The sequence below is a fragment of the Alligator mississippiensis genome, chromosome 13, assembly GCF_030867095.1.
Source record: "Alligator mississippiensis isolate rAllMis1 chromosome 13, rAllMis1, whole genome shotgun sequence".
Classification (NCBI taxonomy): domain Eukaryota; kingdom Metazoa; phylum Chordata; order Crocodylia; family Alligatoridae; genus Alligator; species Alligator mississippiensis.
In genome coordinates, this window is record NC_081836.1 from 15,913,624 (window position 1) to 15,941,274 (window position 27,651).

A 27,651-nucleotide genomic window follows, 5' to 3' on the forward strand; every position below is an offset into this window, starting at 1 on the left:
ACTGGAGGACACCACTTTCATATTTTTTTACAGGCAAAACCTCACAGCTGCTGACTTCAACCGGTCTGATGGAGCAGCAGGATATAGTAAGAGGTGCTCCTGTAATGAACACATGTACATGGCAGTGATCTAGTTAAAACTACATGGCAATGTCTCGTAATACTGCAGCTGCCAGTTGGCTTGGATAACACAGCATTTCTCTTCAACTCCAAGGGTTTGCTCATTAGCAAAGTTTGCTCTTTCCTTGCCAAAACACTGACTGGTACTACTCTGAGCATAACAGATGGCTAGAAGAACCTATTTCCATGCATCGTCCCTGCTACCATGGTCTCCTACACTGTGGCCTAGGAGAGGAGAGCTTGAAACCAGCCCTTACTTAGTAAGCCAAACATTTATAAGTTTCTAGTGTTAAGCAGCTTTGCAATGTGCTAACTGATCTGCAAGTGAACCCAGAGGGAGCCCTGCTAGGTGGTTACCATACACTGTAATCATTAACAACTGTCCTGCCAAGCAGCCCACTCAACCGCATACCTGATAATTTAATTACAGCTGGGCAAGAGCCTGATTCTTACACTTTCATGGGACAGGAATAACTCAAAGCAGCTGGAAGGGGTGTATTTGGTAGCCGTGTTGGTCAGCGACAAAAACAAATGCAAAAATCTAGAACTCTTGGTTCAGAAATGATACCTTTTATTAGACCAACTAGGAAATTGCAAAAAAAATCTCTTTTTCTGCAAGCTTTAAGGCTCAAAGGCCCTTCATCAGGTTCTGGAAAATTAAAGATGGCAAAAACTCCCCATAGGTAGGAAATAAACAATTTTTGCACAGAAGAAGCTGGACATAGAAAATCTGTCCCTCTGGGTCCATGAGAGTATCTCTTTGAGTCGGTCTCAGTTGCTCTTTGTTGTGTAGATCAAGTAAGATTCCTTCCCTGGAGGTGTCAGATGGCAAGCAGGGAGGTTTTAAGATCTTTCTTGTTCTGCAATGAAGTTTAAAATCCAAAATGGGCTAAAATTTGGCATCTTCCATGGTTCAGGGATGTATTTGGTAGCTGTGTTGGTCTGAGACAAAAAAAATTGCAAAAGATCTAGAACTCTTGGTCCAGAAATCATTTCTGAACCAAGAGTTCTAGATTTTTGCATTTCTTTCTGCAACAAGAAACTTTTATTAAACCAACTAGGAAATCACCAAAAAATAAAAAAATCTCTTTGTCTGCAAGCTTTCGGGCTCAAATGCCCTTCATCAGGCTCTGGGAAAATTAATGATGATAAAAAGTCCCCATCAAATTAAACCAAATTAAAGATGGTAAGACGCAGCTGGAAAGCACTTATTTCCTCTAGCCACAAAGTAAGCATTTCCAGGACCTGTCTGAATGCAAGAGGATGTCCTGTGTCCCCCTCCCCCTGCATACCCATACAGAATCTCCTAAGAGCCAAACACACCACACACGGTGCTTGGACCTGCCCTTTCCCAACTAAGCCTTAAGTGACTCCAGATTTTTTTATGAGCTGAACCCAAGCCAGGAGCACTGGTCTGCCTAAAGGTGGGACAGGGGACAGCGCTGCTCATCCAGCAGAGGTGGCAGGTGTTAGATTTGCTGCCATGGGTTTGTTTTCTCTTATGGAGCAAAACATACAAAGCAACCTGGACATCAAGCTGCTCCTCTACATATGCAGAAAGAAAGCCATTCTTAGTCCTGTCCTGGCCTAATGACTGCTTCCTTCTGCCTTGTCAGAGGCCTTGCCCTTCCTCTGAGTTTCCCTGGTATCAGCAGCAGGTGAAATTAAAAGCTGGGTGGCTGGGTTCAGATCACCCTCTGAGAGGCTGGATATGCAGCTTGTCTGCTCCATCTGAACCACCACGTTGTTTTGTGCCCTGACTCTTCCTGGGCCTGCCTCCATCTTTCACTGCATCAGCAGAAGAGAGCCATCTGAGGCCTGACGGCCTGCACTCTTCTTGAGAAGCCCTGGAGCAAAGGAAGAATTGGGCTGTCTTGTCAGACTCCTGCTAGGATCAACTCTTCCTTTGCACATGAATGAAAAGAAACCCAGATGGATGTTTGTATGGTTCAGTGTCAGACTTGCTCACAGCAGCCAAGTAATACGCATCGGTGATTTCATAACATCTGGACATGCTTATGGGCTCTTCTTACATAGCCAGCTGAAGCAGAAGTGCTGAATAAATCAGAGCTCCAGCCAGTGCACAGGAAGAGGTTTGCAAAAGCAGTATCAGCTACAAGATGAGTCAGCATTCAATAGCAATGCCCGTTATTAAAGGTACACAACTGGCTCTGATTTGCCCTGTCAGTTGTTATGCTGGAATGGAGGACTCTAAACAGCATCCTTTCTCTGTGAAGTTGTGCCAGGTCAGACAGGGCTAGCAAGCTCTCAGCCTTGTTACTTTTCAGCCTACCAGTCATCTTACAAGACACACTGTCCCCTCTGCTGCTCCTTCTCTTTGCCACCCCTCCATTCAGCTCCTCAGCCCATCAAGACCAGCAACAAATCTATCAATCCACCACTGGCTAAGTGCTGTGTCTGAGATGAGCACTGCCACAAGACTCTGGCAACATGGGAGGCATAGCAAGGAGAGCAGTAGAACTCCATTTCTTGGTCCCAACCTTTGCTAGTTACTTTGCTTTTCAACCAAGTATGGCCTGAATTTCTCAGTTCCACAGCAGTGGGTTTCAAGAGTGTGTGTGCACAGAAGTAGAACTAAGAGTGCAAGCCATGCACCTGCACTGCTCCTAAGCTGATAAAGGGACTTGCTGCATCTAGGTATGGTTTAGTCTGGCTATCTGCAGGCTCAATCTCCTGTGCCTGCAGACTCAACTCCAGCAGAGATTCTCAGTTTCCAGAGTCAGGCTAAGCCTCTTTGGGCTGGATTACCCTGTCCCAGCAGGAAGACAGACTTACCTGTGAACAAGATGCATTTGGCAGTACTAACATGCTTTGGTCCCTTCATTGGAAGTGGGGAACAAAGGGAAATGCTGGTGGTGGTCTGTGACAGGTCCGAGGGAGAGTGCTTGAAGACACCATGCTGCAGAAGGTCCTGCTTGTGAAATAAGTGCCTCAGGGTAGGTCCCAAATGGCTGAAGCCCAAAGTAGCACCCACAGGCAGTACCCAGTTCTTCACCACCACCTATCTGAGCTGTATCTGCAAAAACAGCTGCACCTTTCTAGAGTGCGAAATGAGCTGCAGCCTCCCCTGCGACCTCCCGGTAAACAGACTGATGCCTAAATTAACCTTTGCCTGGGAAGAGAATGCAAAAGGCCCCACAAATCTAATGTTTTGAATTATCTCCATCGTTCTGCCCCTGTGTATCTGCATCTCTCTCTCTCTCTCTGAGCACGTCTACATGAGATGCTTCAAGTGCAGTAGACTAATTCTACTGCACATTAGCTCAGTGGGCAAAACCCATGATAATGCGCAGTAGATTTAGTCTACTGAGCATTAGCATCACAAAAAGACTGTTCATTTGTGCTAATGCAGAGTAGCACCTTTACAGAGCATTAAGTCAACACCTGTCATTATAGGTACTATAAACTTAATGTGCCATAATTACAGAGCATTAATGCACATGTAGACGCACCCTCTCTCTCTTTTTCTTCCCTTGATTCCATGATGATGACTTTCATGTGTGAGGCAAGCTTTTAAAGTCACTACAATCTTAAGCTAAGAAGATTTTTTCCAACTTTTTCAGTTGGTCTAATAAAAGATATCAGATTCACCCAAAGAATCTTGTCTGCCTATGTCCTTAGACCAACACGGCTACAACCTACATCCCTGCAATCTTAACACACACCACCAGGAGGAACCAAATGCTACCGTTCCTTCTGTCGGGAAAAGCAAGAGTTGCATTCTTTTGTCTGAGATTAAATCAAGATGTTATTTTTCTCCTTGTAAGTGCAGACCTCTCACCCCATACTTGACAGAGAGAGCTTAAGACCCTTAACCATGAAGCCCTGGCTCGCTCACCATATGCACACATAACCTTGAGAAAACCAAGTGAGTTATATGTGTGAGCTGCCAAACCCTTGTACATGATGCTACTGGAAAGTCACAAGAACCCCACCACACTCATTTGACAATGAAAAATGCATGTCCTGTATCTGTCTTGGCTCCCAAACCATTTAAGTTCACTGAAGGGACATCTGGCACATGAATGAGGTGACATTAATATCATGAAACTATGAGGTATTTAATTTGTTTAAGCTTTATATTATCAGGCTGACAGAACCAAAACCTGATAAGGTGCTGGGAGGTGGGGAGATGGCATGGTTATTAGTACTTCCTGAATGCATGAACTCAAGCAATGCAATGCTGATGACCTGAAAACAGCCAAGTGCATACAGGATAGTATTCTATCTCAGTACTATTTTTTACCTTGATCTTCACAGGCAAGCTCAGCTCCCAGACTACTGTACCTGGTGGCACAGTTTGAGGAGAAGGTGAGCAGGCAACAGTGCTGAAAGAACAGGTTAAGGACTACTTAGAAAAGCTGGATGTGTATGAGTCCATGGGGCTGGCTGCAATGCATCCAAGGGTGCTGAGGGAGTTGGCTAATGTGACTAGAGCCATTGGCCATTATCTTTGAAAACTCATGGTGATCAGGGGAGGTCCTGGACAATTGAAAAAGGGAAAATATAGTGCCCACCTTTAAGAAAGAGATAAAGGAGGATCCAGGATACTACAGACCAGTCAGCCTCACCTCAGTCCTTGGAAAAATCATGGAGCAGATCCTCAAGGAATCCATTTCTATGCACTTCGGGGTAAAGAAGGTGATCAGGAACAGGCAGCATGGATTCACCAAGGGCAAGTCATGCCTAACTAACCTAATTGCCTTCTATGATGAGATGACTGACTCGTGGATGTGGGGAAAGCAGCGGATGTAATAAACATTGACTTTAGCAAGGTTTTTGATATCATCTCCCACAGCTATCCTGCAAGCAAGCTGAGGAAGTATGGGTTGGATGAATGGACTGTAAGGTGGACAGAAAGTTGGCTGGATTGTCAGGCTCAATGGGTAGTAATCAATGGCTCAATGTCCAGTGGCAGCTGGTATCGAGTGGAGTGCCCCAGGAGTCAGTCTTGGGGCTAGTTTTGTTCAATACCTTCATTAACGATCTGGAAGATGGGATACAGTGCACCCTCAGCAAGTTAGTGGATGACACCAAGCTGGGGTGGGGGGGAGTAGTAGATATGCTGGGGGGTAGGTCTAGGATTCAGAGTGTCCTAGACAAATTGGAGGATTGGGCCAGATGAAATCTCATGAGGTTCAACAAGGACACATGTGAAGTCCTGCACTTAGTATGGAAGAATCCTGTGCATCAGTACAGCCTAGGGATTGCCTGGCTAAGCAGCTGCTCTGCAAAAAAGGACCTGGGGTTACAGTGGACAATAACATGGATATGAGTCAGTGTTCCCAAGAAAGCTAATGGCATAGTGGAATGCATTACTAAGAGCGCTGCCAGCAGATCGAGGGAGGTATTATTTCCCTCTATTCTGCACCGATGAGACCACATCTGAAGTACTGTGTTCAGTTTTGCAGCCCCCACTATAGAAAGGATGTGGATAAGTTGAAGAGAGTTCAGGGGAGGGCAATAAAAATGGTTAGGGAGCTGGGGCACATGACTTCTGAGGACAGGCTGAGGGAACTGGGCTTATTTAGTCTGCAGAAGAGAAAATGGAGGAAGGAATCAATATCAGCCTTTAACTACCTAAAGAGGGTTCAAAAGAGGATGGAGCTTAAACTCTTTTCAGTGATGGCAGATGACGGAACAAGGAGCAATGAATGGTCTCAAGTGCAGCAAAGGAGTTTTAGCTTGGATATTATGGAAAACCTTCTCACTAGGAGGGTGGTGAAGCACTGGAACAGGTTACCTAGAGAGGTTGTGGAAGCTCCATCCATAGAGGTTTTTAAGGCCCAGCTCAACAAAGCCCTGGCTGGAATGATCTAGTTGGGGATGGTCCTGCTTTGAGCACGGGGTTGAGCTAGATGACCTCCTGAGGTCCCTTCCAACCTTAATTTTCTATGATTCTTTGATGACCTGAATGCAGCTGAGTCCATACAGACAATGCTGCATCATTTCTGTCTTTAGCAGGCATGCAAGCTCACTGGGTCAGGAGCTCTCCCAGGATGTATATGGTTAGTGTGCCACATAACCCACTACTCAGTGCAAGATGTGGCTTCTTCACCTGATGTATAAAGAGCACTTGCTGCCACTGCTGCTGTCTCAGAGATTTGCTCCGAGAACTCAGGCTGAAGAGGGTCATTTTCTTAGCTCTGACAGACCCAAAATGATGGTTATCCCATGAATGGTATGGGATTCTGTTTTGGGTGGGAATATCAACATCAACAGTAAGCAGGGATATTAGTGGCACAGGAAAGCATATATAAAATTTCAGAACTAAGTCTGGTCCAGAAGAATACTAAAAGGCACAGAGTGAATAGGACAGAGGGTTTGTACAAACTGGGATTTTTAAAACTATGTTATAAAGTTTACACTAAATAAATAGAAAAACAGCATAGTATCAGTCAGAATATTAACCTGAGTCAAGACTCCATGGAGGTCAATAGAAAGTTCCCATATCTGATTAAATGTATTTATTTGTACAGTAGCATTACATTTGTTTTCCTGCGGCTATGTTTTAATTCAAATCCAGTGCCTGTCTGTCCAAGATTCTAGTACCTGCTCACTGCTAAAATACAAAAGTCAATTTGGTTTCAGAACCATCACTGACCTTGGTGAACTACATCTTTCCAGTGACTGTGCACACACCAGCCTCACAAGCACAAGCCAAATGCAGGGCTGTCAAAAGCCAAGAGCAGAGTTGATGCAAAATCCAGAGGGAGGCAGCTCAACAGCAGTATAATTTAATTGAGCAAAGAGGTAAGGCTTTGCACTAGGGAACGCTTATATTCAATATTGCAGAGAATACTTGGGTTCAGTACAAACAAGCCTCTGAAAGTTCAGCCTTCCCAAATCATCCTACCCTCCTGAGTCTGCAAAACAGGGCCTGAAACTTCAAAAGAATTATTTTTCTCTTAATTGCTGCTGCTTTGGATATTGAGCTGGGGAAAAAGAAACTGCACCTTAAAATGTAGCCAGAGAAGCAGAGGTTCCACTCAGCCTGGGCTTTTCTAAGCAGGTCCATAGCTTCCTGATAACTGCTTGCAGAGTTGAATCCTGCTGCTATGGGTGGAAGACATTTAGTTCTTCAGACCCAAGTAGTTAGCAGGTAGCAACATACCCCAACCCCTCCTCAGACCTCTTATTTCCCCCATATGAAACCTTCAGGTTTATCCCTCCCACGTTTGCCCACCAAGTTCAGGATGCCCTCATCTTCTCCAGATTTCTGGCAAGTCCTGTGGCAGGGCTGCCTCACTGCTCACCATGTGCTCCCAGCTCTAGCACTCATTTTTTGTGTGACCTTGGACAAACTGATTGTCTTTTTCATGCCTCAGTTTCTTCACGTGTCGTTTCTTTTACCCACAGCACTGAGGGGCCGAGGCTTAATCAGCTGAAACGGGCAGGCAAGGGCAGATTTCTGCTCTTGTTACTGGAGACTTTGAGAGTAATTACAGCTCACACAACAATTGCCCATGGAGCTTAACATGCAGGTACTGGCAGACTGCAGCAACGGTTGCTTCTGGAAGCTCAATAAGAAATGCTTTGCAAATAATTTCTGCCAAGGTAAGCCAGCTTCCTACTCCCTCACAAGATTTACACCCTGCACCCCAAGGAACCAGGAAGGAAACTGGGATGCAAAGGGGTCTCCTGCTGCCCCCAGCATCCTGCCCTGAGAATGAGCTGTACTGCCCTTCTGTGCCCAGCCTGCTCCCCCTTCCTTGCCCCTTCAGTTGCCGCTGTTGCTTGGCTGACTCTACATGAGCTTCCCTCTGTGGAGAGCTGCACGGTGCAGAGCTCAGGTGGCCAGAACGTGATGTGCTGTAGGATCAAAGGAAGCATCCTGGAGTCACCCACTTGCCAGAGTGCAGCCACCTGGGCAAGCACTGTGTGGGGCAGACACGGCCACCCTGGCAGCATCCCTGACCAGGTCCTGCTGGGGAGGGAACAAGCTGTGGCTGACGCTGCAAACACAAGGGGAAGCCACCAAGGACAGCAGCGAAACAGTTGACGCTCAGAGTCTGATGATGGTCAGCAGGTAACTGAAGAGGGAACATCCCAGGGTCCTTGTCTGAGGGTAAATGCTGGAAGCTGTGCCTCATGGCAGTTGCTGTGGCAGGATGTTCACCTTTTCACTGACCATTTTGTTTTTGAAGGCAGCTCCCCCTCTTCCCACCCCTTTTAACGGACACAACCAGTTGTGCTGAGCCATGAGGGATGTGTCCTGTCCCCCGCCAGTGCTTTAAAAGTGGGTAAAGGGTGCCAGTGAGGAACCTTGCACCATACGTTCTGCATGCATATACATAACAGACATGGACACTTTGTCACAGCAGTGTTATCTCCCACCTGCACTACACAAACACGAAGGGAAAAAAGGCCCCTAATGTAATAACTACTAAACACAAAGAGCTCAGCACTGCACACATCCCTCTCAGCCAGGGCTTCAATGAACAGGCTCCTGCTCACTTGCAGCTTGACGTGACAAATAGGAAGAAGGCAGGTCTATAGGGGGGAAGCAGTCAGGAAACGGAGATGTTCCCTTGGAGAGGGTGGGGGGGAATAACAAAGTCATTAGACAGTCACAACGGCTCATTTAAAAAACCAAATAATGTTGGGAAATGGCACCAATGCTGTTTCCCACTAGGCAGCAGGCACGGAGCAATTAACAGTAAGCTACCTAATAACCGACAGGGGCCCCCAAGCCAAGGCATTCAAATAACACATTTCTGGACTGGGGTTCTCTGCAGTGCCAGCAGGGATATTGAAGAGATGCCAGGCAGGGCAAGAGCTTGTTCAAACAAAGAATAGAGATCATGTTTTTACCAGCTAGGTCAGTACATCTGTGGGGAGATTGGCACTCCAGTGCTAATATCCAAACACAAAAACACTGGCCTTTCAGGGGAAGCCACTTTACCTAGAAATTATCAGCAGAATGATGGACAAATCTCAAGACAAAGGCAACAGAAGCAGGGGCCATCCAATTACAGCTCTCTGTATCCTCACAGCAGCACAATGCGGACACATGTTTTCCTTCCACTGAAAAACAGGCTTAGGTGGGTGGATGAAAAACACCTACATGAGAGCTCGGGATGGGAGATGGGGGAGGTACAAGCTCCTCAATATAATGAAGAATGAAACAAGCAACTATTTAGTGCCTCTGTTCTCAACAACAAATATGAACATAAATGGTTTTTGCATCACTGGATGGTGTAGGGAGAAACCCTATCCTATGGAAGGCAATGGGAGCTTTGCCAGTTACTTCCATGACATCAGGATCTCATCACTGCCTTCGCCGCCCCCACCCCCCACCCAGCTTCAGCAGACAGCACCTATATATTTGGTCTTGTCTGCAAGGATGAGACGTCTTTGGTCACTGCCACCCATTCCTGCAGGGTGGAATCTGAGGCCTGGCACAAAGCACATTTGTGCAGTGGTAAGCAGAGTCCTGAGTGAACATCCTGTACCTTTGCTGGGCCTGTGCTTTGGAATTAATGGCTCTCCACATGCTTCTGTGAGCCACAGACCAGGAAAGGGTCAGCTAATTAGCAACACCTACCAACATCTTCCAGCCTGCTCCCAACATCCTCCCCGCTTCCCTCTCCCTGTTGCAACATGTGGGCAGAGCAGGAAGCAGCCTGAAACAAGCAGCAAGGTAAAGCGGCCTGGGAAAATAGCAGGGGAAATGTAGAGCCTACAAAAGGCAGGACTGGCTGATTAACCTTTATCCCTGGGCAGGGACAACTAGGCAGTGACACACTGCTCTGTGGCACCTGCCCCATGAGTCAGAGGGGTAGGGCTCTCTATCAGGACTTGCACTTCTCTTGTACACTACGCAGACAGTGAGGTGTTGCCTGGTGGGCTATAATGTTGTCTTTGGACAAGCTGGACATGCCAGGCAGGCTCTCTGCAGCAGAGTTTGCATGCAAGTGAACAAGCTTCCTGCTGCTGGCGTGGCAACTTCAAATGTTTGGTGGTTGGTGCAGTTCTTGTTCTGAGAGGGATTTTCATGCTTGCCTTTAGAGTCTCCTGGCACAGGTTCACCCAGGTCCCCAGCACTCGTGCCCACAGAGGGTCCTTCCAAAATCCCATCCTCACTTCCTAGGGCTGGTGCAGCTGCACAGCTGATTTTTGTTGTGCAAAAGCAAGTGCAGACACTGCTTGGGCATCTGCAGCCCTAAGCCAAGAAACATGGACAGCTCCAGAGGTCTGAAAACCCCCCCACACAAGATGGGGGAAGGGCCCCATAACAACAAAAGATCATGGAAACTGTCTCAAAGGTACATAAACCATCTTGCCAGAAGTAACTGGCTGACTGACAGAAGCTCTGGCAAAAGGCCACAGAAAGTGCAGTGATTCAGGCCCAGCTGAAGAATGAATGATGTCTTCCCCTCTTTGGTGGCTGTGGTGCTAGTTAAGCAGTGCAGAACTCTGGTGTCTTTGAAAGCCCCTGTGCAAGCCTGGCCTACACCAGCCCTTTTGCTGCTGCCAGAAACAGAATTGGAAGTATCTATTAAACTGTCCAGGGAGGATGCAACCCCAGCATGCCAAAAGGTACCACCTACCAGTACTACTGCAAGGCAAACTGCATACAGGCAGAAGATAGGATAAAAAAATATATCAAGGGGAAACCAACACCTTTGGTTCCCTCCAACATTTTGAAATATGAATAAAATCAGTACAGATGTTTTTCACTGACACCAACAGGGAAATACAAATGTTATTTCCATTTAAATGGACTTTTGTCCAAAAATAACTCAAAGGGCTTTAAAATCCTGTTTTACAGATGATTAATCTTTAGTAGAAAGTCATTCCTTCTGTAAGGAAAAAAAAAAGTTTAGAAAAAAAAATTAGAGGCTACTAAAAGGTATTTTCACACATATAACACACTAGGTTTTTAGTTATGTTATCAGCAGCAACATCAACGGGGAGATTGGAAAACATAGAACAACACTAAAGAGCTCTTGCACAACCTCTTTTGAACTCCAATCACCAAATCCCACATCATTGTATGTATGACCCTCATTACTGTCTATTTCATAGAGTTTCCACACTCTTCCCACAAAGTATCTCCAAATGAAAGGCTTGGGGTTCCACTTCCGGTGTCGTTTCTAAGCCTGTCTGGGAAACTTGCCAAATCCAGCTTTCTTATGGGATTTTAATTCTTCTCGGCCAGTTCAGACCAATGACAGGAAATGCAGAGGTGTGTGAAAATTGAAATTAAGGATTTTTATAAACTCATTCCCCGGGGGGTGGGGGAGAGGGTTTGGATTCCTACTGTCTAACACAGGTTACCTACTTGCCATAAATAGTAGTTGTATTTCACTGACTACTGTCAGCTCCTGTACAGGATCATGTATAAAGCCTGTGTCTGGAGATAGCTGGAGGTTGGAGTCCAAGTTTCAGACTGGTAGTGGAGACACTGGTTTACTTCAAGTGCAGGCTAATATTACGGCAGTTCCGAAAGACCCCAACAAAGAAAAGTTCATTATTGTACTATTCTCAGAGTAACAGACATTCCCTCTGCCAAAATGTTCACAACTTGCACAGACAAGAGAGGCCAAGACCAAGGGAAAGGAAGTAGAACTATCCCCTTTTCTCAAATGAGGATCTAAGCCCATAGTATGTATGTCAGCCCCATGCTTTACAAGACCAGACTTCCTTTTCTGTATCCTGATTTCATTTACACAAGAGTCTTGCCAATGTGACTCCATGGTTGGCAATGAAGCTGCTCTTGATTTACATGGGTGTAGGTGGAAGGAAAACCCAACCCAGCTTGCGCACCCTGCAGCAGGGATAACAGGAGTCAACTCTTGTTAAAATCCTGCTGAACACTGCAGCATCTCATGATGTGCCTTCAGCAAAGGAGACAGGAAGAATCAGCGTCTCAGTTTCTCAGATGCCTATGAATATGAACTACTGTAGTTCTTCATTTTGAAGTGTTTGCAATATCTGCCTGCACAGAGGGGACAGGCAGGGAGAGAAGGCAGAAGAGGAATCATTCCATTAATCTAAGAAAGCCCCCGGCTTGTTGGTAGCCCTAACCATCTCTGCTGAGAACATAACCCTGAAACCCCCTGCAATTAATGAGATGCTGGCATGAGACTAGGCAATATAAGATGCCACTTGAGCTAAAGGAAATGGCAGAAAGAAGCAAGACCCATCACTCATCAGCTGAGGCTCGCATGCCTGTAATACCTACTTTACGCTTCCTGGTGGCTGGTAAATAGCAGGACAGAGCATCTCTCCTCCACTCTTTAATCACACAGCCACAAAACAAATCTGCCTGTCAAAATGCTCAACCCACCTGAAAAACAGCACAGTGCTGTCATGGTCCACCAGGCTGGCCAACCTAGCGGGTAGAGCTGGGAGTGGGACTAGAGATTGCCGCAGTCCAGAACCAAATACCAAGCCAGAGTCAGGATGTGACAATCAGAAGCGTAGTTGCTAAATCTGAGGAATAATCCATAGGATGTGGTCCAAGAACGGCGCCAAACCAGGGTCAGGAGCCAGAAAATGGATTCACAGGGAAATCCAAAGCTGACATACATGAGAAAGCCAAAAGCAGAGTCAGGAGCCGGGAAAGTCAGAGAAGCTTCCAGGACAGAAGATGCTCAGCAACTGGAGACCAACAGGTTGTGCAGGAAGGCTCAGGTGCTGGAAGAGTTCCTTAAAAGCAGCCCCAGAACCTACCAAAGGACAGGGATGGGGGTCAGTGGCCTCCAATCGTTTGTTAAGTGCAGCTTACCCTGTAAGCCAGGCTGCAGGGCAGGAACCTTACAAGCACTGAGACCCACCCACCAGCACCACTATTGGACATCAAGATCTCCCACAGCACCTTTAGTGCAGGAGCAACCAAGATCCAGACTGATCATTATTACAGAGAGCAGGCTGTAGGACATATGCCTTGCCCCAGCGAAAAAGAGCCATGGTCCATCTTCTCTGGTGTCCTCTTTCTAAGGGCAGGCAACTGCCAATGCTGCATAAAATGGTAAACATCCTGGGTACCATACCCCAGGGGTCAGGATGATAATATGAGATGTTCTTGCCCTAAAACACCTGGCTCATTAATCCTCCCCCTGCTGGGAGGAGGATTAATGATCCTGGTCATAGAAGGCCAACAGGTTGGTATGACAGGACCTGCCCACAAAGATGAGTTGCTGCTGGTCCGGGGGGATGCCTGGAAGAGCAAGAGGTGTCAGTGGCACTGAGTGGGAGGCTGGGAGCACGGGATGCAGCTATCCCTGCAGTGCTCGTCACTGCTTCCACACCCCCCTTCTTAAAATCTTGCCTCCACCCATGTGCACTGCTAGTAGTAATAAGCACACCCACTAGGAAATTAGACACTAAGAAAAAAAATAGGCAAGTCTGGTAATGTTTCATCTTACAGGCCTGAAACAGAGATAGCTTCCATTTAATACAGCGCTGCAGCTCTTGCATCTTGAGTAAAAACCCTGTGGTTACTTGGTATATTCGTTTAGATTTATCCAATGTGGTCACCACAAATATGCTACGAACATATCTGTGTGACACAGTAATTAAACTCCAGTTAACTTTTGCTGACTGATACCTCATGTTGTGGCAACCTGGAAAAGGTCAGATCTCAGTCCAATGACAGTTTCAGAAAATACGGCACTGGTTTTTTGGAAGCTTGTGGCAGAACAAAAATAATGTGACCAAATGCTGATTTATTATCTTTGGCTAAATGAATAGAGAGGGTGATGAGTGCCACCCAGTTCTTCACACAGTGCAACCCCCCCAGAATCCCTCCTCTCCTCCCATGCACTTTGCCTGTACTGGTAATATTAACAGGAATACAAAACCACAATCTAGGTCTTCTCCTGAACTTACTCCTCAAGTTTCTTCCTCTGCCAAGGCTGCATCATTTCCCTCTTTGCCAGATCATGCTTCTTCATATTTATGGATCAGAACCAATAAGGATACAGCTGATGTGGCAAGTCAGCAGGAACAACTCTGCACCTCAGTATATCAGGCAGTAATTTAACCCCTGTTGCATGCTAGATACCAACGTACCTAGCTCTGGTTCCCAGCCTTGATCCTATGGCTTAGATATACAAAACTCCCAACACAACCAATGGGAATTTTGCCTGCATAGAGACCGCAGCATCTGGCTGCATGCACTTCGTGGGTTAAGATGCTCCATTTTCTGCTGAAGTAAACATTCCTTGTTTGTTTCTCTTCTCAGAAATGATAATAAAAAAAAGTATGAGAATTAAATCTTTAGTTGTGAGACAATCCTCCAGGGCTGGTTTTTCAAGCAGAACAAAGAGGACATTTTCCCCTGCCTCAAAAAATAATGAATTTAACAAAGTTACAGCGGTTAGGAAAGTGCTTTTAGTGCTAATGAACTGAATTAATTCAGATCTGAGAGGGAACTTGGCATAATTGTTTTCTTAAACATTCAGTTACTGCATGGCATATCTCCATGAAAACAGCCACGTTGGGAAGAAGTTGTGGTGCCTTGAGACTTAGAGCGGCTCTGTTTTATATCTGGTACAGTACAGGCACTTTGTTCAAGTTTCCATAATGTAATTCCAACTAAGAAGCAGTAAAACAAATCAGGGGGTTTCTTTGCAAATCCAACCTGAAGGTGCTTTGGATGAAAGAAATCTCTAAAAGTGCAAAAATCCTTACCTGAGCAATCTCAGGGCTGGCTTTCAGGCGTACATAGTGCCCATGCAAAAATGGGGCTTTGTTTAATGGTGCTGACATTAAACTGAATGTGAGTAAGCAAGCTTTGCAAGCAGGAGGACACTTGCCTGGACCCTCATGGAGAGATTTCATTTATTGAATGAATGCTAAATACAAAAACTGCATAAATAAAACAGGGCATCCTGTTTAGGAGCAGCATATCAAAGGCAGGAGATGCAGGACCACAGGACTGCAGTGAGTCTGAACAGCACTGCTGCCCAAGACAGCTGGGGACCAGACTGCAATATGAGTGCAAGGCTGCTTGGCTTACCCCCACCCCTGCAGCCACTCAGACTGGTTCACACCCATCTTGGACTTGGTGCTGACCCATGCAGAGGGACAGCAAAAAATCTCAGCCTCTGCTTCATGTCACCCCTACTCAGTCCCATGTTTTGCTCTCATGTGTGAGCCATGAACAGGGATCATCCACTGGATTTTTTTTCATGAATTCACTTCAAACCATTTCCATTTCCGGCTGAGTGCACCTTAAACTGCACCTCCTAGAAACAATTATTTTGAAATTCCTTTAAAGAAAAGAATTTAAAAAACCTTTAAAGGGCTCCTTCTGTATATTTATGCGTATCTAAAAATGGATTTCCAATTAACCAGTGCCCCCCTTGCTAACTACATATGCACAAAGTGTCACCCAGTACTGAATGCACACAGCACACACACAGAAGTAATGCACACATATGCATTTGTTAACATACACCAGCAACAGGGATTTGGGCTGTCAGTTATAAGTATTGCAAACAGCAAAATGCTGGATAGCTCTGGCTGAATGTCAATGTTACAGTGCTGGATGCTGTGCCAATGAGATGGAACAAGTATTAATGCTTTTGGGTTAAGGGTCCCATTGTATTATGAACACAGTCAAGAAGCTCACACAGCTAAACTCCATCTGGTAACGTTATCAGGCTACGACCAAAAATATGGACATGACAAATGTGATTTTTTAAGCCCTTTTATCATTTTACCACTTCCCCTCCTTGAAATCCTCTCCCTTATCTGGCTAAACATTTTCAACTTGCTGCCTTTCCAAGGACTGTGCCAAGTACTCAGACAGCCGCAGCCCGCCTTTTTCTATTTTACCAACAACAGAGACCACATAAAACATTTATGACAGACAGCACCTCCAGGAAATCTCTAAGAAAAATCACAGCCCTTGAGGGGAACAGGCCTAGATGAGCTGTATTGTGGTCTACAGTGTACAGCGTCTTTTAAAACTCTGTAGCTGCCAGGCATGAACAAATAAAGTATATTCAGCCTATGTGCTACTATACCAAGGTACCATATCTAATGCTGGTCTCAATCCGCTCTGCTCTCTTTTTTCTGCTTCTTCTCTTTTTCAGTCATCAGATTTCTATGGCAGGGAGAAAGACCAGCTCAGCCTGCAGAGAAGTGGATCTTGCTTTTTCATGATTCATTACTAAAGACACCCAGTATATGTTATAGATAAAATAGGGGCACCTGCACTATAACAACTGCTACCCCGAGAGACTGAACACTTCCAACCAGAACTACATTTATGACCTCTGTGGGTAGTGATCCCAAGCTGTTGATAATGATCATTATTATACAGTAGAAGCAACTATAGACATGTCCCCATGAGCACGCATGTGTGGTCTGCGATACCTCAAAGCTGTTTGAGGTGCCACAAACTGCATGCAGCACATATGCACCCATGTGTCGCACTGTTAATTTGCAGCATGGTGGGCTTTTTTGGCACTGGGAGATCCCAGCTTAAAAAAAAAAAACTGCTAAAAAAGGGGTGAGGCACATGTGGCAGCAGTGTGAGCTGCCAGAAACTGGAGCCTGGCCAGCCAGAGCCACGTTCTGCCTCCTAGCCAAGCTCTAAGAGACTGGCTTGGTGACCCTGCTGCCCCAGGAAACCCCCACAACCCCAGGTAAGGCTGCTGGCACCACCACAGGTTGGCCCCAGCTTCCCTTATCCCAGCTGGGTCCCTTTGCCACATGCTGACGCATACGTGCAAGGGCATGCCCGAGGACAAATAGCAGCACACATTTGTGCTGCTATTTGTCTCACAGGAAATCTGTGCTCCTGCACATATGTGCTCTTAGGGACTTGTCCCATTGGTCCAAATCAAAATCGGGTGGATTTTCACTGTCCTGGGAATGGAGAGTGCTGCAGTATAAAGGCAATCTCTGAAGAGTTTGCAGACTGAATAGGTGAGATGAAGAGGAATAGACAGACAAAAAGGAAAAGCCAAACAATGTAGGTTATCCCTGAAAGTTCCCAGAATCAACATTTCAGCCTCTCCTGAACTGTGATCAGCCTTAGACAGCATATTTACTGGTACAGATGACATATTAACTTATCCATTAGTTTCAACAGCAACAGGCCACTAACAGGCAAACAAGGCTTCCATGACACCTCTGGGCTGTTTCAGGGTCTGGCTGTAGATCACACCATGTTTCCATCAGCTCCCACTGCTCTTGTGATAGAGCAGATGTTGGCATAGTCCAGGTTTCTGAAAGAAATGTGGTGGCTCTCCTGGTTGAGAAGCACACACATGGTCAAAACACCAAATCTGAAACAAAATACAGGGCTCCGAAACACAACGGGCCATCCAAAATCATTTGGATGTTTCCGAAATGTTTTGGAGGTGGGCTTGCAGGGAAAGAGGGAGGGGGAGAAGGACTACTCTGATACTGACATCTGTAGCTAGTGGCCAGTGACAACGATCTGTCCCTGAGGTCCCTTCCAAGCTGGGGGATCGAACCAGGAGTTGGGGGAACATTTAGGTCCCTGACCATTCCCCCAGTTCCCGGTTCCATTCCCCAGCTCCCCAATCTTTCCCCCCAGCTCTCTGATTGCTTCCCCAAGCTCTTTCCGGGGGGCACGGGCCCCCAGATGATGTGGGATGACAGCAGGCTGCCGCTGCCAGCTGAGGATGGTGGCGACTCTGGGCTATTTCCCCAGCTGGCAGCAGCAGCCTGCTGAAACCCTGAGCGCAGATCCAGGGGCCGTGCCCCCAGGAAGAGCTGGGGAAATGATCAGAGAGCTGGGGAATTGAACTGTGAGCTCCAGCTGACAGGTGGATCCACCCCACTCCCAGACAGTGCATGGTGCCCTGCCGAGCCGCACTGCACTCACGCCATGGTGCGGGTGCCAGGCAGTGGGGGGTGATCCCCTACTGCTCCCTGCTGCATGGGGGGGAGTTCTGCCACAAGCCCTCAAAGACCCCAATCACTGCTGCTGGAACCGGTGAGTGTGGGGCTTTTTTTTTTTAAATGAAGCTCCGTCTGCACTTACCGGTTGCAGAGCATTTAGATGACAGCAGGCTGCTGCTGCCAGCTGGGGCCAGCACCAGCACCTATGTTTGCCCAGTGCAGCCTGCGCCGCACACCAGGAAGAACCCAGTGCTGTCCCAGCCCCAGCTGGCAGCAGCAGCCTGCTGTCATCCTGCACGCAGATTTGGGGGCCTGTTCCCCCCGGGAGCTAGGAGACTGTGCCAGACTCCTCCTGGGGGGAATGGGCCCCAAGATCTGCGTGCAGGATGACAGCATGCTGCCGCTGCCAGAAAGTGATACTAGTTTTGCTTTCAACAGTTTGAGGTGCAGTTTACCAGAAACCCCTGCACCTATCTCCTTGAAACTTGGCAAGCTTTAGAAGGGGCTCAGAACTTGCTCAGAAGGGGCCAGCATCCCTGCAAGATTAATCAAAATCAGGCAAGAACTTACAAAGTTATAAGAAGTTTTGTGATTCCCCATTATAGCCTATGGCCAAAACACCGCAACACTGTTGAAATTCCAAAACAGCTCTGAAACAGTTTCGGCCAAAACGAAATGGGACAGTGATTCAAAACACTTAAACAAATCACTGTCCCTCTGAAACACTGAATCCAAAACGAAAGAAAACACAGCTGTCTTGGACAGTCCTACGAAACACCAAAATAAAACACTGTCCCTCCGAAATGCCGAATCCGAAACCAAAACGAAACACAGATGTTTTACGCAGTTCTAATGGTCACTGTCACACCAGCAGCGCAATGGGCACCAGTCTAACATTTAAGTTAGACTAGGACTCCCACCCAAACCTGCCAAAGCAATAACTCATGCTCCAGGAGCCGTGGCCACAAAAGGGAAAGAAATTCCCCCTTGGAACAGGTTGAAAGTCCATTGTTTACAAAATACCATCCTCGTGTTCTCTGAGATCCTCCAGACTGCCTCCCCCTAATCCCCACGGCTAATCCTTCATTTAGGGCTTCTATACCAGACACATCATTGGGCTTGTGGTGGACAGCTGCTATTTACCAAAAAATGGATCAAAGCGATTGCAAAGAAGAAGAAGAAATGAGAAAAGGCTGGATTTCTCTAAAGCATTTGAAAAACTATACAGTAGGGACCCCAAAGGTAAAATTTGGTGTCACATTGGACAGAAAACCCTGTCAGAATGTTGGGATGTATAACTTGGCTTGGTTAAAAATGAGCAGACCTGAACTTTCAACCCAAATGCAAATTGGTTCTCTAAGGTTGCAAAAAGTCGGGTTAACTTTCCAGCCATTAATGTCCCACGTCTCTCCCAATTTCAAGTTTAGAGTCAGGTCCCAAGGTATCAATGCTACGAAAAAAGCTTATCCTTTGAGACAAAAGACAAGCACCTAGAATTTGGGTGCAATTCAAACCAGACCAAAACATCCTGTGTTTTAGATTCTCTGATCTCTTACAGAGAGAATATTGCTTTTAGAGTCTAGGGAGTAATTCTGGTGCCCTGGATGGCAATTTGAGCAGCAGTGACCATGAGATGATTGAGTTCAGGATTCTGAGGAATGGAAGGATGGAAAGCAGCAGAGTAAGGACCCTGGACTTCAGAAAAGCCGACTTCAGCTCACTCAGGGAACTCATAGGCAGGATCCCCTGGGAAGACAAACTGAGGAGAAGAGGAGTCCAGGAGAGCTGGCTGTACTTCGAAGAAGTTTTACTGAGAGCACAGGAACAAACCATCCCAATGTTCAGGAAGACTAGCAAGTATGGCAGAAGACCAGTTTGGCTTAGCAGGGAACTCTTCAGTAAACTAAATCACAAAAAGGAAGCTTATAAGAAGTGGAAACTTGGACAGATAACTAGGGAAGAATATAAAAGCATTGCTCAGGCATGCAGGGATGAAGTCAGGAAGGTCAAAGTGTAATTGAGTTGCAGCTAGCAAAGGATGTGAAACGTAACAAGAATGGTTTCTGCAAGTACGTCGGTAGCAAGAGGACGACCAGGGAAAGTGTAGGTCCCTTACTGAATGGGGGAAGCAACCTTGTGACACAGGATGAAGAAAAGGCTGAAGTGCTCAATGTCTTTTTTTGCCTCTGTCTTCACAGGTAAGGTCAGATCCCAGACTACTGCAGCAGGCAGCACAGTTTGGGGTGGAGGTGAGCAGCCTCAGTGGTGAAAAGAGCAGGTTAGGGACTACTTACAAAAGCTGGACATGTACAAGCCCATGGGACCAGATGGGATACACCCAAGGGTGCTGAGGGACTAGGATGATGTGATTGCAGAGCCATTGGCCATCATCTGTGAAAACTCATGGCAATCATGAGAGGTCCTGGATGATTGGAAAAGGGCAAACCAAATGCCCATATTTAAGAAAGGGAAGAAGGAGGGTCCAGGAAACTACAGACCAGTCAGCTTCACCTCAGTTCCTGGAAAAATCATGGAGCAGATCCTCAAGGAATCCATTTCTTCGCACTTGAAGGAGGAAAAAGTGATTAAGAACAGTTAGCATAGATTCACCAGGGGCAAGTCATGCCTGACCAACTTGATTGCCTTCTATGATAAGATGACTGGTAGGCCTGTGTGAAGCATCTAGTATTCGCTTTGGATTCGGATTTGGCCAACTCGGGGGACAGTGATTCAATTTGGTGATTCGAATCACTGTCCCAAATCAATTCAGCCGAATCTGATTTGGAGATTCAGCCACCGCCAAATTGGCTGAATCTGTGAATCGAACAGGCCCCATCCCCTGCCTGTTGTCCCAGCCCCATCAATGGCTGACCCACCTGGCCCCAGAGTCCTGGCACTTTAAAAACGGGGCGGGGGGAAAAGCCCTACACTCACCAGCTCCTGCAAGGTGGGGGGAGGGGAGGGGACGCAATTCCCACTGCCCCACACTGCCCCATGCTGCATGGGGGGTGCTCTGCCACGAGTCCCCAGAGGCCCTGATGGCTGCTGCAACAGCCAGTGAGTGCGGGGCTTTTTTTAAAATTTAAAGCACTGGGACACTGGGGCCTGGCAGGGCAGCCACTGACTGGGCTGGGACAGCAGGCAGGGGGCACTCAGGGGGCAGACAGGGAAAAGGGCCTGGCGGGGGTCCTCCCATGACCCCTCCCCCCACCCCTATGTACTGGCACAGAGTCTAGGTCCAGCTCCCTGTGGCAGCAAGCAGGGACTGCCTGAATCTCCAAATCTCCTCCAAATCTTTCCTGAATCGATTCGGAGGGTTCGGATCAACTTGGACCTTTTTATTGGTCTCCCAGTTCGATTTGGATTCAGATATTCAGCCGTCAAATCAGCAACTGAAGCTTCACACAGCTCTCGTGACTGGCTCTGTGGATGCAAGGAGACTGGTGGATGTGGTGTACCCTGATTTTAGCAAGGCTTTTGATATGGTCTCCCACAATATTCTCCCAAGCCAGCTAAGGAAGTATGGGCTGAATGAATGGACTGTAAGATGGAGAGAAAATGGCTGGAGCATCAGGATCAGCGAGTAGTAATCAATGGCTTGATGTCCAGTTGGCAGCCGGTATCGAGTGCCCCTGGAGCCTGCTTTGTTCAATGTCTTCATCACCGGCCTGGAAGATGGCATAGACTGCACCCTCAGCAAATTTGCAGAGCTAGGGACAGACATTCAAAAAGCCTGAGCCTGAATTGATTCAATCTTTGCAGGTTAGGTTAAATCAATTTTGTAACCAGACAGACATCCCAGAAATGCAGGCATATGCCTGCAATGGCTCAGGCTAGAAGCTGAGAGGCATTAGAGCAGCCCTCCCTTCCCTTGCACAAGGCTGAGCTGAGGGAAGCGTGGCCAGGCCCTGGGAGGACACTGTGATTAGGGAGGGGTTCCCCTCCTTGATAACAGAGCATTTATCAGCTCTGTTATCAGCATTTAACACCTCACCAGAAAACAAAGCCTTGTTCAGAGCCATTACAAGCTCTTCTTAAACAGCTTTTTCCAAAGGAAGGAATGCAGGGACATTACCATCTGAGTTGTTGATTACCTCCAAAAAGCCCTAAACCAAGTGTGGGCAATTATTTCGGGCAGAGGGTTGCTTACCAAGTTTTGGCAAGCTGTCAAGGGCCACACGGGTAGCCCCGTCCCTTGATAGGTGCCCTGCCCCCTGGTCGCCATCTTGGGACTGGAAGTCCCACCCCCTAACCTCCAGCCTTTGCCACCAAAAGTCCCTCCCCTTTCCCCCCAAAGTATTCCTTTCAGCAAGGGTTTTGCCATCTCAGAACCAGAAAAATACCAAATTATATTCTAAAAATCAAACATCTACAACATTCATTAATTTGATTTCAAAAAATATTTTTGTCCTGATTTACATGCGTTTATGTAGCGCACATAGAGGTGATCACACAATAGCTTAAAATGAAGACTTATTCTTGTATAATGTGGGAGGGGGGGTATGGGGGGTGGGTATAGGTTTATGGGGAACTGTGGGTATGTGTGGTGTGGGGAGGGTTTTGTAGGGGGATGGATAGGTGTGTGGGGTGTGGGAGCATATTGGTGTGTGCTTAGATATGTGGGGTGTGGGGGGATGTGGGGTTTGTGGGGGTGTCTGGGATGTGTGAAGGGGTGTGGGGGTATATGGCAGTGCAAGGGGGGGTGTGGGTGCATGTGTATGGTGGGGTGTGCTTGTGTGACTCGCCCTATGAGCACATACACACACAGTTCCTCCCCCACTATATACACACACACCCACACACTCTCCCTCTGTCTCTCTCTCCTTCTCTCATTGCTCTCTCTGTCTCTTCCCCCCCCCCATTGCACGGACGGATGGACACACACACACACACACACACACACACACCTCCTGCTTCTGGCCCTGGGTTACTGGTGTGGCCCTGTGGTCCCGCGGTTCGGTGATGCAGCCCAGGGCCATGTGAAAGCCGAGGCAGTGAAAGCTAAGACAGGTGGAGGCTTCCATGGGAGCGGGCTGGGGGGGGAGGGGGGCAGGGCCTGGCTGGCCTTGCTCCTGACTCCTGCTGGCTTTCCTTGGGTTCTACTGCCCCTAGCTCCTGTCATCTTTGACAGGAAGCCAGGAACAGATTAGTATTAATTTTCTAAACTTTTTAGGTGCCCCATGGGCCAGACAGAATGGCCTGGTGGGCCGGATCCAGCCTGCAGGCTGTATTTTGCCCACCCCTGCCCTAAGCAGACACTGTTCTATCTCCCTTACACAACATTAGCTAGCATACTACATGCTGGCTACAGTTCATGCTGTGGGAGAGAGGAGGAAGGGATTTCTGCTTAAGCAGCGAGTGGTGAGAGGGAGGGAGTGGGGGGCACAGGGAAGCCAGCAAACCCTGCTGTGCCTGCAAGTCTCTGCCAGAGCTGCAGCAAGGGAGCAGAGGGGAGGGGCCAGCTCTGTTGTGGAGCAGAGAGCCCCGCCCAGCCCAGAGAGCATGCTGGGATGCTGGGGGTGTCTGGTTTAGCTTAAAACAAAAAAGAGTCCGGGACGGACATTGCATAAACTGGTTTGACCCAAATCAGTTAAGTCTGATACTACATTCAACCAGGTTTGTCCCAAACCAGTTTCAGCCATTTTCAAACTGGTTTATGTGCCCTGAACATCTGTTCTGTTACAGGTTTAAACCATTTTCTGATCATTTAAACCAGTTTATGTGTAATGTCTGTCCCTAGCCCAGATTACACCAAGCTGGAGGGAGTAGTAGATATGCTGGAGGGTCGGGCTAGGATTCACAGTGACCTAGACAAATTGGAGGATTGGGCCAAAAGGAATCTCATGAGGCTCAACACGGACAAGTGCAAAGTCCTGTACTTAGGACAGAACAATCCCATGTATCAGTACAGGCTGGGGACTGACTGTCTGGGTAGCAGTTCTGCAGAAAACGACCTGGGGGTTACAGTGGATAATAAGCTGAATATAAGCCAGCAGTGTGCCCTTGTTGCCAAGAAGGCTAATGGCATACTGGGCTGCATTGGTAGGTGCACTGCCAGTAGGTCAAGGGAAGTGATTATTCCTCTCTGTTCAGCACTGGTGAGGCCATATCTGAAGTACTGTGTTCAGTTTTGGGCCCCCCACTACAAAAAGAATGTGGACAAATTGGAGAGAGTCCAGTGGAGGGCAACAAAAATGGTTAGGGGGATGGGGCACATGACTTATGGGGAAAGACTACGGAAACTGGGTTTACTTAGTCTGGAGAAGAAGAGATTGAGAGAGGACTTAATAGCAGCCTTCAACTACCTGAAGGGGGCTTTGAAAGGGGATAGAGCTAGACTGTTCTCAGTGGTGGCAGATGACAGAACAAGGAGCAATGTTCTCATGTTGCAGCAAGGGAAATTTAGGTTAGATATTAGGAAGAATTTTCTCACTAGGAGGGTAGTAAAACACTGGAACAGGTTACTCAGAGAGGTGGCAGAAGCTCCATCCTTGGAGGTTTTCAAAACCCAGCTAGACAAAACTTTGGCTGGGATGGTCTAGTTGGGGATGGTCCTGCTTTGAGCAGGAGGTTGGACTAGATGACCTCCTGAGGTCCCTTCCAACCCTAACTTTCTATGATTATATGATTCTATTCCTCACACCCCTGAGAAATGGAAACAATAAATAGTACATGTATTTAGCAATTATCAATTATTTTTAAAAAGGGTTTTAAAAGATTTACAAATATGGATAGTATAACAAGTGACAATGCTGTCACATCTGTGCAGATGGGAATGGGGAATAATGAATTACCATTATTTCCTGTAAAGCTGCGATCAGGAAGGCAAGAGACGTTGGGAAGAAAAAAGCAAAAAATGGGGGATCAAGATTAATAAGAAAAGTCCTCAAAAACTCTCTCTCCCTCCTCTTCCTAGCCCAATATCCCAGGAGAAAGAAGCAAAACATCCAGCATAGCTGCTTTGGGAGCCTGATTTTATATTCTAATAATCATCTTTGTCCAAACTTATCCGGCTAAGATTATGGATATAAATAGTGTTGCAGACAGAAGATACGCTGATGATATCCAGAATCAGAGTTATGGAGAGGTAGGGCTGGGAGGGACCTCCAGAGGTCATCTAGGAACCCCCAACCAATGTTCCCTCTAAGATTAAGCGATACATGAGCAATCCTGGCTGGGAGTGCGCGGGTATCTCAGGGTGCCCACCCCTCCCCGCTCCTGCAGCAGCCTCTGGCCGGGTTGGGGCAGGTGGCAAGTGGCTGGATGTGAAGTCAGAGGCGGCGGTGAGGGGAGCACTGGCACCTCCTTGCTACGGCACTGGGCATCCCCCCCCAGGCCAACGCCCAGGGACCATGGCCCCCTACCCCCCCCCCTTCGGTACACCACTGTGTGCACAGCATTAAAAAGTTACTGCCGTGCATGCACACAGCTTAGAGGGAATGCTGCCCCCAACCCTCTGCCTGAGATAAGATCTTCCCTATCCAAACCATCCCATACATCCATAATCTAAACTCTACATAAGACTACCATCAACCCTGACACAACAACCTAACCTGCCACAGGTAAAGTAGAGGAACCATGGCAGCCAATGTCCTGCTTCTGTAAAATGTTGTCAATATATGCTTGAGAGGTGCTGGGTAGAGGGCCATGCCCCACCCCCCACCCCCACCCTGCTATTGAGGAAAGCAACCCCCCCCCCACAGTCCATACCAATCTGACCATTCCTTCACCCCAGCTGAAGTCCAAAACAGGCTTAAAAACACCCTGACACATACAGAAGAAAAAGGGGGGGTGGGGGGGAATGAGGGGAGCAACCAGGAAGGCCGAGAAGCATAGGAAATACCCACGGTAGAACATAGGCATAGCTATGCCTAGATCATCCCCAACCAGTGGCTGTCCAACCTCTTCTTGAGCATCTCCGGTGATGGAGAGTCCACAACTTCCCTAAGCAGCCTATTCCACTGCCTTACTGTTGTTACGGTGAAGAAATTTTTCTGGCTATCCAATATAAATTTAATTTGCTGCAACCTCAAGTCATTGATCCACATCCTCCTCTCTGCAGCGAGAGAGAAAAGGTGTTTCCCTGCTTCCATATGGCAGCTCTTCGGGTATTTGAAGACTGCTATCATGTCCCCTCTTAGGCACCTCTTCCACAAGCTGAATGTGTCTAACTCCTTCAGGTTCTCCTCATATGACTTGTTTTTCACACCCGTGATCATCTTTGTTGCCTGCGTCTGGACCCTCTTTACCTTCTCCAGGTCCTTTTTAAAATGTGGAGCTCAGAACTGCATAAACTACTCCAGATGAAGCCTAACCAGCGTTGAGTACAGAGGCACTATCATCTCCTGTGTCTTGCACCTAATGCTTCTATTCATGCAGCCTAAAACCGCATTCATCTTTTGTATGGTTGTATCAAACTGCAGACTCATACTGAGTCTGTGATCTACCAGACTCCCAAGTCCTTTTTCATAGAGCTGATGCCCAGTCAGGCGTCACGCATTTTATATTTGTTTTTGATTATTCCTCCCGAGGTGTAGCACCTTGCATTTATCCGCATTGAACTTCATCCTGTTAGCTCCAGCCCAACTTCCAAAAGAAAGAGTGAGGATCTGAATGTAGAGGCCAAACCAGGCTGATAAAAAGCATCAGGAAAAACGAGATGCCCAACTGAAATGCCAGTGCACATTTTTACACATGGCTGCTCATGCTTGAGCCCAGTGCCTCCATGCAGAGCTGTCCTCCCATGGCGGCTCCTGCAACTGCTGCTAACTGCACTAATTGTATCCACCTGTTGACTTCCATTTAGATGGCAAGCTCTTTAGGGCAGGGAACATCTTTTTATGAGGTACAGTTCTTAGTGTAATGGGCCTTGTTTTCCAACTAGACCTCCTGCCTCAACAGTCCCCAAAGAATGGCTCGCAGGCAACATTACCTACAAGATCCTCAGACATTATTCATGCCCGTGGGGAATTTTTGTATTCAATAGCATCTCGGGAACTTTCCTGTCAACTAAGTATGGTGCATTCCATTGAAATAGAAGATTCTGGATTACAACGTGGTAAAAAGTCCCATTTCTAGCCATGAAGAGGAAAAATACTTAATCTTGTCACTAGTGCAAGGCCAAGAGCTGTTTGTCCTAGGTCTTGAACCAACATGAAACTGCTGGGGAGGGGAAATTCCACATTGTGGGAGGGGGGAAACAAAGCATGTTTCTGTCAAGTGGATTAAATAAATACACACACATACATAGACACATATATCAGCTATCTGAAGCAGCTCAGAAGTTTGGAATACTTGTCATGGTCCCAGAGGAGAGAGATGAGAAGGCAGAGTTCACATGCACTGGGTCAAAGTTTTGTCCTATATTTAATAACAGATCACCCAGATGCCCTCCCCATGTATACCAGGTATAGGGGTCATTAAAGAAGCAAGAGCTGTTCAGAAGTGAATAGCTTTTTTTAAAAGACTGCTTTAACACCTTTTACTTCTGTTAGTTTTCTCTTTTAATGTAAGTATACAATATAGCCAAATTTCACCTAAATATTATTACAGTTAGAACTGTCTCTGGATATTACTATGGCTCCTGTTCCTGACTTTAGTAAGTTGAATCAGTAACAATGATCATTTAGAAAACTGCAGTCTTCAGGGAGAAGTCCACAGAGTAGGATCAACCTCT

General features: G+C 47.0%; 1 protein-coding gene across 3 annotated transcripts in view; it reads right to left on the reverse strand.

Annotated features, from left to right (window-relative positions):
* MEGF6 (multiple EGF like domains 6) overlaps positions 1–27,651 on the reverse strand; it is a 317,639-nt gene that overhangs the window by 175,295 nt on the left and 114,693 nt on the right. The gene's annotated exons all lie outside the window — the stretch shown is intronic.